At 39.1% G+C, this 7,974-nt stretch overlaps 1 long non-coding RNA gene across 1 annotated transcript; it reads left to right on the top strand.

The window, feature by feature from the left end:
- Nucleotides 1-2,693: 2,693 nt before the first annotated feature.
- Nucleotides 2,694-3,446, top strand: LOC103154754 (uncharacterized). Its single transcript, XR_001659253.1, has 2 exons — nt 2,694-2,844; nt 2,957-3,446. It is a non-coding gene; the product is annotated as an uncharacterized LOC103154754 (long non-coding RNA).
- Nucleotides 3,447-7,974: the final 4,528 nt, after the last annotated feature.

Raw genomic sequence — 7,974 nt, 5'->3', positions numbered from 1 at the left:
TCCAGAAAAAAATGTTTGGAAATTCAAGACTATAGAGTGAAAAATTTTCAAATTAATCTGAGAAATTTTCTGGAAAAATCCAGAAAATTTTATGTTTCAAAGGAAAAAAACATTTTCTACAAAAATCTTTTCTGAGCGCAGAAATTTTGAGATTCATCTCAAAAAAATTCTAAAAAACCTGGAAAGTTTTGAGCTACCAAAGTTTAAAGTTTGCAGGGAAAAAACTCAGAAATTTTGTAGAAAAGCTGAAAAGTCAAAAGATGTTCAGAAAACATACATTTTCTACTTTATTATCTCAAACTAGAATCTCAAAATTTCTGAGCTCAGAAAAGATTTTTGTAGAAAATGTTTTTTTCCTTTGAAACATAAAATTTTCTGGATTTTTCTAGAAAATTTCTCAGATTAATTTGAAAATTTTTCACTCTGTAGTCTTGAATTTCCAAACATTTTTTTCTGGAAAATTTTGGAGACTAAAATCTGAGTTCTGAAAGTTACAAGATTTTTATGGAAAATTTTGAGTGTTTTCTTTGGAAGCAAAAAAATTTCTGAGATTCAGCTGAAAATTCTTTCTTGCAAATTTACGACTTTCCAAACTTAGAAATTTCAAAGTTTTTTGGTTTGTAAATTTTTAACTGTCCAAGCTCTGAAATTTCCAAGATTTTTTCTGGAATATTTTTGAGAATAATCTCAGCATCTCTGAGTTTTTTAACAGATATTTACTCCTCTTTTACGTATCTACTGCGGCCCTAATATGCTGTCATCCAGATCTCAGTATGTTTAGAGGTTTTCCTGGTGTCATCGGCTCAGAGGGCAGTGGTGCCGGCGGCGGCGGTGGCGGCGGCGGCGGCGGCTAACTCTGATGAAGCTGAAACTCTCCAGGAAACTCCAGTTTTGTGTTCCGACTAGTGAAGTAAAACTCAGATGTTCAGCCTTGTCCATCTGCGCTCACGTCAATCTGTCACTAACAGAAACAACAAACCTTCCCTTGTTCACAAGCAGCTGCATGCAGACCTGCATCACACACACACACACACACACACACACACACACACACACACACACACTCCTGCAGCGTGCAGATGTGTGTGTTGAATGCACAGGATGCTGAGCCACACATGAGTAGTTGTCATGGCGTTGGGATGACAGATGTAGTGCTGTGGTCTAGGCTGTGTTCCAGACACACACACACACACACACACACACACACACACACACACACACACTCTAAAGCCACTCTTCATTTATCAATAATTGGTTTTTAATTCCATTTGGCAGCCAGCAGCGCGAGCCACAGAACAACAGCAGTAATGAATCCATCGCAGAGGAAAGTTTCTGACCGCCGAGTTCAAGACAATCGGAGGAAATGAGAGATTTTGGTTTTCTAGAGACACTCGGGTCCAAATACTAAAAATAATCTCTTCACTACCTCAACATGATACAAATAAACTTTGGTTTAGGAGTGGCCTAGTCAAAGTCTGAGATGAAATAGGAATAGTTTGGCCCGATTGTTGGCTATTTCTTCTATAAATTGTAATTATTGCTGTAAATGAAGTAAAGTTACAAAAGTATTTGCATCCCAGGAAGATTTAACTCTGATTTATTTCATTCCATGAACAAAAGTTTATGAAAATAAGATAAAAATAATGTTTACGTTTAGAAAAATGAATCTGTCATGTTTTATTTACATAAAGTGAAATTATTCACACTCTAATCTGAGAAAATTTTACTTAACATCAAATCCGTCTTCAAATATCTAGGAGTTTAGTCTTTATTATCATTATTTAATTATTCACAAAAGTGCAGAACCTAAAGAAGAATTTTGAATAAAAAATAAAATTTTTAAGGTTTAATTTTTTTTGTTTTTTTGTCAGGCAAACTCTGGCCACCTCAGCAGGGGTCCTTCCTAAAGGGGCCGGATGTTCACGGAGAATCAGTCAACCATCTTTGCTCCATTCAGCCAACATGTGCACTCTTTAGAAGCAGGTATGAAAAATGTGACCTGATGATATGAACACACACACACACACACACACACACACACACACACACACACAGGGGATCGCATTAGTCAGACTGCAGGTGCAGCTGCGCTGGGGGAAGGTGTGTTCACTTCTTCCCATTTAGCGGTCGTCACGGTAACAGCCACACCATCATTGTGTATAGAAGGAAATAAATGGAAAACACCAGGATGCAAAGACATCAGCAACGATCTATGAGGAGCAACAGGTGGCCACCAGGCGGCGCTAGAGGGCCTCGGAAAGTTGGAGGGAAAATGACAAAAAACAGTAAAATAATTTTTATCTAAAATATTTTTCAATAAAAAATGAATCTGATCTGTTTTTCAATTATTACAACTACAAAGTATAAGTTAAAACAGCTTACTGAAATGTTATTTGGTTTCTGACATTAATCTAAAAAATCCTCAGAAATTTTGACTTTCAGATTCAAGAATTTCTGAGCGCCTTTCTAGAAAAATTCTGAGTTCTTTTCTTTCAAATTTTCAACTTTTGGCATCAAAAATTTCCTTGTTTTCCTAGAAATTTCTCAGTTTTCTTGAAAATTCTGGACTTTTCAAACTCAGAAATTTCAAAGTTTTTTTCTATAAAATTTCAGTTTTTTGTTGCAAATATTCAACTTTTGGAGCTCAGAAATTTCCAGATTCTTTTTTTGTATCTCAGATTAATCCTAGTTTTCTTCTTGCACATTTTTTCTTTCAGAGCTCAGAAATCTCCAGGTTTCTTCCCTCTGCATTACTGCTCATATAGGAATGTGTGTAACTGCAGAACCGACCCATGAAGTCGGCGCTCCGTCCATTTGGACGGATCAACTCGCTTCCTGAATGAAGTCAGACAATTTAATGCAGAAATGTTTCCCACAATAGTTAGAATGATGCAGTCCTGAACAGCTGCTTTAACTCTTTGTGTGTGTGTGTGTGTGTGTGTGTGTGTGTGTGTAGGGGGGATTGCTGTGCATATTTTCTCACCAGCTGACTGAACAGGAAATGGAAAATCCCAAAAACCTGCAGGTTTCGCTCCATCGTCGTTTCTCACCACAGTTTCTAGTGATGTCAGAAAACCCAAAGTTTGATTTCTGGGAGTTTTAAAGCGGGAATCCGTTTTGTTTTGCAGGTTCTGCGTTGAGTCATTGGCTCATCTGTCGGTGCCGCTCGGCGGCGGCCCGGTCCGGTCTGGTTTCTGCTGACTGGCAGCGAACCGTTCCTCAGCTCTGCAGACTTTCCTGCCTAACATTTGGTGCAGGATGGAAAACGTGTCTGAAGCTGCCAGGAAAAGGAACCGAAGCAAACAGATGAACAAGAACAGAACTCTGGGTGAAATCATTCGAGCTGTTAGGAAATGAAAACGAGAGTTTCTCCGTCACGGGACGCAAAATAAATCTGCTTCAGACGTTAAAAATAAACACGATTTATTCTGGTTTTTACTGGAAAACTTCAAATTAAAATGAGTTTCTTTAGAGTTGTGCACCCCCTACTGGTGGCTGGATAACACAGCAGCTTTAGAGAAACTGCTACAATGGAATCGCTGCTCTGGAGTACGGAGGACTCAACCTGCCAAAATTACCATTAAGTGTCTCGATAATAATGTGAAATATTTTTCTCACTTTCCAAACTGATTTGATAACAGTGAGACATAAATTTATATTTGTTTTCAACTAAATTAATTTACCATTATTATTATTAGTTCATTTTCCATTTTCAGCCACATCCACAAAGAACATTAGAAAAATAAATATATATTTCTGTAAATAAAAGTAGAAAAAACCAAATGGGAAAAAAACACAAACAGGAAATATTGAAGGAGAAAAATCAACTGTAGGTACTAAATGAAAAATATGAAAAAAATTTAAAAATATATTAAGTACATAAATAAAAAAAGAAAAATGTAAAAAGTAAACTCATCAAAAATTAAATCAATAATGTTTCATTTTTTAAAAGTTTTTTATTTATTGAATGCAATATTTGGCACATTTATAAAGTCATTCATTTTTATTTTTATTGTTAATCTTGGCAGGATTCCTTCTCCATAGCATCAGCTTTTTCTTTTAATTAAAAACTACCGTCCTGCATCATCCATCAAACACAAAATCATTGACCGCAACCTTAAACAATGATGGGTTTGGATCAAGGAACGGCCTAGTCAAAGTCCAGGCCTGAATCCAGAGGAGAATCTGTGGAAACCGTTTCTGTTCATCCTGGTTTGCAAAAGATGTTCGAAGCTGCAGAAGTTTCTGCAAAGTTATGACTCAAGAATTTCCACATTTTTATATGTAAAGATATTTTTGTTTTGTAAAAATACCAAATGTGTCATAAAATCCAATAAAAGAAACTAAAGTGTGTTTGAAACGTGATGATCAGAAGATAAAACGTCTGGGAGGATTTCATCTTTTGCTCCAATTTCTTCATTTGTTTTTCCATTTTTCAGTTTTTCCCTCTTTGCTTCCCTCCTGTTCTTCACTTCTGACAGCTGCAGATCATTAGTGTAGCAGGTAGAAACCCACAATTATCAACACACACACACACACACACACACACACACACGCAGGACGGAGCTGCACCTGGTCTCCTACAGGCGCTGCAGCTCCGTGTGAAACGGCAGAAAGCTGCGGACGGCAGAGATAAATACAAGCTTTTTTCAAAGAAGAAAATCCAAACATGGTTATTTATAACACACACACACACACACACACACACACACTGTAAACCCCAAAACAGGGAAGATTAATGTTGCGACCCGCCACCAGAGACATCTGCACACACTATCTGCTGACATCTACACTTCCTATTGTGGAGTTTATGCTAAATATGCAAATCTTAATTGCATTATCTGCTATAATTGGCTGATCCGTCCTGCAGGGGGCGCCCTGCTGATTAAAGTCAGTTTCTAATGTTCAGTTAAATAAGATTACAAGTTGAAATCACTTCCAAAGTGATTCCAGTGATGAGGCACGGCAGTGGCAGCCACTCTAAAGATGGTTAGTTGGAGAAGTTTTTACAAAAACCAGCCAGTTTTGCTTTTATATCCATTTTATTTGAATCCCGCAGCATCACAGAACCTCTGCTGTGCTCAACAGTTGGAATGAATTTTTTTCTCCAAATGTGTTTAATTCAACTGACTGAAGTTTGAAGAAATAATTTGTATTTTCTGTGTAACAGTTTATTGTTTAAGCAGAAGCTGTGAAGACTGTCGGCCATGTTTCTCCTGCATGTTGCCATGTTGTTTCTCCTGCATGTTGCCATGTTGGAGCTAAAAACTTCCTGCAGAGCAAATCCGGCAGGAGGAAGTCGGACTTTTTAAGAAAACGTGAATAATTTGGTTTGTGTTGATTTTGATAGAAAATATACAAGTATTTATGAGAAACAATAAAAGATATCGAATATTTTGGCAACCATAATAAACATCAATACGACTCGATGTCGAAAGATGTCAGCTTTACAAATAAAATATTTCTAAGTTTTTTTTCTGCATTTGTTTTTTATAAAAGTAAATTGTTAAAATTGCTGAATAATTTAGACATTTAAGGCGTATTAAAGGGGAAGTATTATATGCTTATATCATAATCAAGTAACTATTACTTTCAGTTGTAATAAATATACTACGTATGTAAAATATGACTTTAAAAATTTGACTTTGTAATGTAAATTGGGTTTCTGTCTCTTTAAGAAGCTCTTTTCTCTGAAGCTCCGCCTCCAGGAAGTCATCCCAACATGGCTCCTCTATTAACCCTTTAACGTTTTTGCCAGCGTTGCTCTGAGCAGCAGCTCCTATAATGAGCTCAGTAGGTTTTTGCTAATTGCTGCTGGCTAGTCTGAAGGAGCTGAGTGGGGAAGGCGGGGCTAGGTCCATCCAGGCGTTTTGCAGCTGAATGGTTGCCATGGAGACTAAAAGGTTTATTAAACATGCATGAAAGAATCAAGGCAACATTCCAGGTTTGTTTTTGATGAGGGAATAAAATTATAACATGATGTAAAGCTCATAAAAGTCGTTTTAATTGAGTACTGCCCCTTTAACAGATGGATCCACCTGATGATCCTGATCTGCTGCCAGAGGAACCCAAATAAAATCTCATTAAAGGTACTAGACCAGGCCAGTCAAATCTTTTAGGATAACAGGAGAAAAAACACAAAAAGACATTTTTCCAGGCGGGCCCCGGCCCCCCCGGGTCCCCTCTTAGGGTCGCCACTGTTTCCTGCTAAATTCCCGACTCTCCGCAGTGTTTGGCTTTAAGTGGACCTTCAGTGAGAACCTGCAGCTAATCTAGGTCAGATCTTCTGCTGTGAATGATTATTGGATGGTAGGTTGCCATGGCGACAGCCCTCCCACCCCTCAAACAGGGCCGGGGCATGTGGGGGGGCAGTTAAGGTGTTTCAGCTCTGTGGGGCCGCCTGCACCTCCGGCTCCATCCCGCCGCTCGAACCAGCTTTGTTTACCGACAGCTTCTGGCAGGCAGCCATTTTGTTTTTTGTTGTGTTTTTTTCCCTGCACATTTCCATAAACACCAAATGGTGCCGTTTCCCTTCCCGCCTCTCGCTGCAGATGAAAATCCAGGGCAGTTAAAGCTTGGACGCCAAACAACGGAGAACAAACGAGTTCGTCCTGGATGACGCAGCGGCCCGGCCAATCAGAACCAGGGCCTGAGCTCTACTTCCTGTTTGCACTCACCCCGGGCCAAACACGTGTGCCAGGCAGCGCAGCAGAAAATAAACGAAACACGGCCATACATCAGCTGGACAGGAACTTAAATGTGCTGCATTAGTAACGGCGCTGCAGCAGAGGGAGCTTTACGCTCCTGAGTGACGGTGAAGAAGCTGAAAGAAGAAATAATCATCATTTAATGATCAGTCTGACGGGAGACGATCAACATCTAGACCAGGTTCGATCAGCAAAATCAGGATTTTATAGATTTGCTCATGGTGGTTTCACATTTGGCATTTTCTTGTTGAGGTTTTACTTTTTTATGCAATCATTTCCTCTGATCCTGGACGCTGTGCAGCTAATTAGCATCTCTAAAGCTCAAACCTGACCTTTGACCCCAAAAGGACGATGCAGAGAGAGCAGGAAGAGGTTAAAACTTATCCAAATCCATCATCAGGGGGAATAGAAGATCTTTGGCAAATAAACTGGATGAGCTTCAAGCCACAGGTTAGGCTGGCATGTTGAGCCATTCAATGGAGCCATTTTTGATGCTTTTATTTTGAAATCTCTCTGTGACGTTTCCTGTTGGTTTTATGCAGATCAGGTCGTCTGTTTGGGTTTTTATAAGCCTCCTGGTCTGTGGGGATGCAGCGCTGCAGCCATAATTCACCTCCTGGGCTTTAATGTTCATCTTTCTCTCATTTTAACAAGAGACGAAGCAGCAGCAACTGCTGCAGCTCCAGCAGCAGCTCCAGCATCAGCAGCAGCGGCTGCAGCATCAGCAACAGCTGCAGCATCATCATCATCATCATCATTATTATTATTAGTCTGGTCCCAGAAATGTGAGCCACATCTTCCACTTTTTAATTTTACAATTTCCCAAACATCAAGTGTTAAAGTCACTTTTTACATGTTTCATGTTATTTTATAATGAAATTAAATATTTTTATTGTTATAAAAATATTTATAAATCAGACCTTATTTATTCATTTATAGATTAAATACATTTAAGATCAAACAACACCTGAACTTTGACCCCAAGTCTTAGGAGCTGAAAATAACAAAAGCATCTCATCCGCTACTCCAACATCTCTGTTACCGAACGGCCAAACAGAGACGTGGAGAGGAGCAGCAAGAGCAAAGGAGGCGGATCAGCAGAGCCAGATAACCGATGATGTCATCCAGGAAGTTTTAGAGAAATCAGTTCAGAGGAAAAGATTTTATACAAAGTGTGTTTGTTTCAGTCCCACCAGATCCAGATGCTGACTGCCGAACAAGTGGCATCTGATCCATACACACACACACACACACACACACACACACA

The sequence above is a fragment of the Poecilia formosa genome, unplaced genomic scaffold (genome assembly GCF_000485575.1).
Source record: "Poecilia formosa unplaced genomic scaffold, Poecilia_formosa-5.1.2 Scaffold399, whole genome shotgun sequence".
Taxonomy (NCBI): domain Eukaryota; kingdom Metazoa; phylum Chordata; class Actinopteri; order Cyprinodontiformes; family Poeciliidae; genus Poecilia; species Poecilia formosa.
This window is presented reverse-complemented; position numbering and strand designations above follow the sequence as displayed.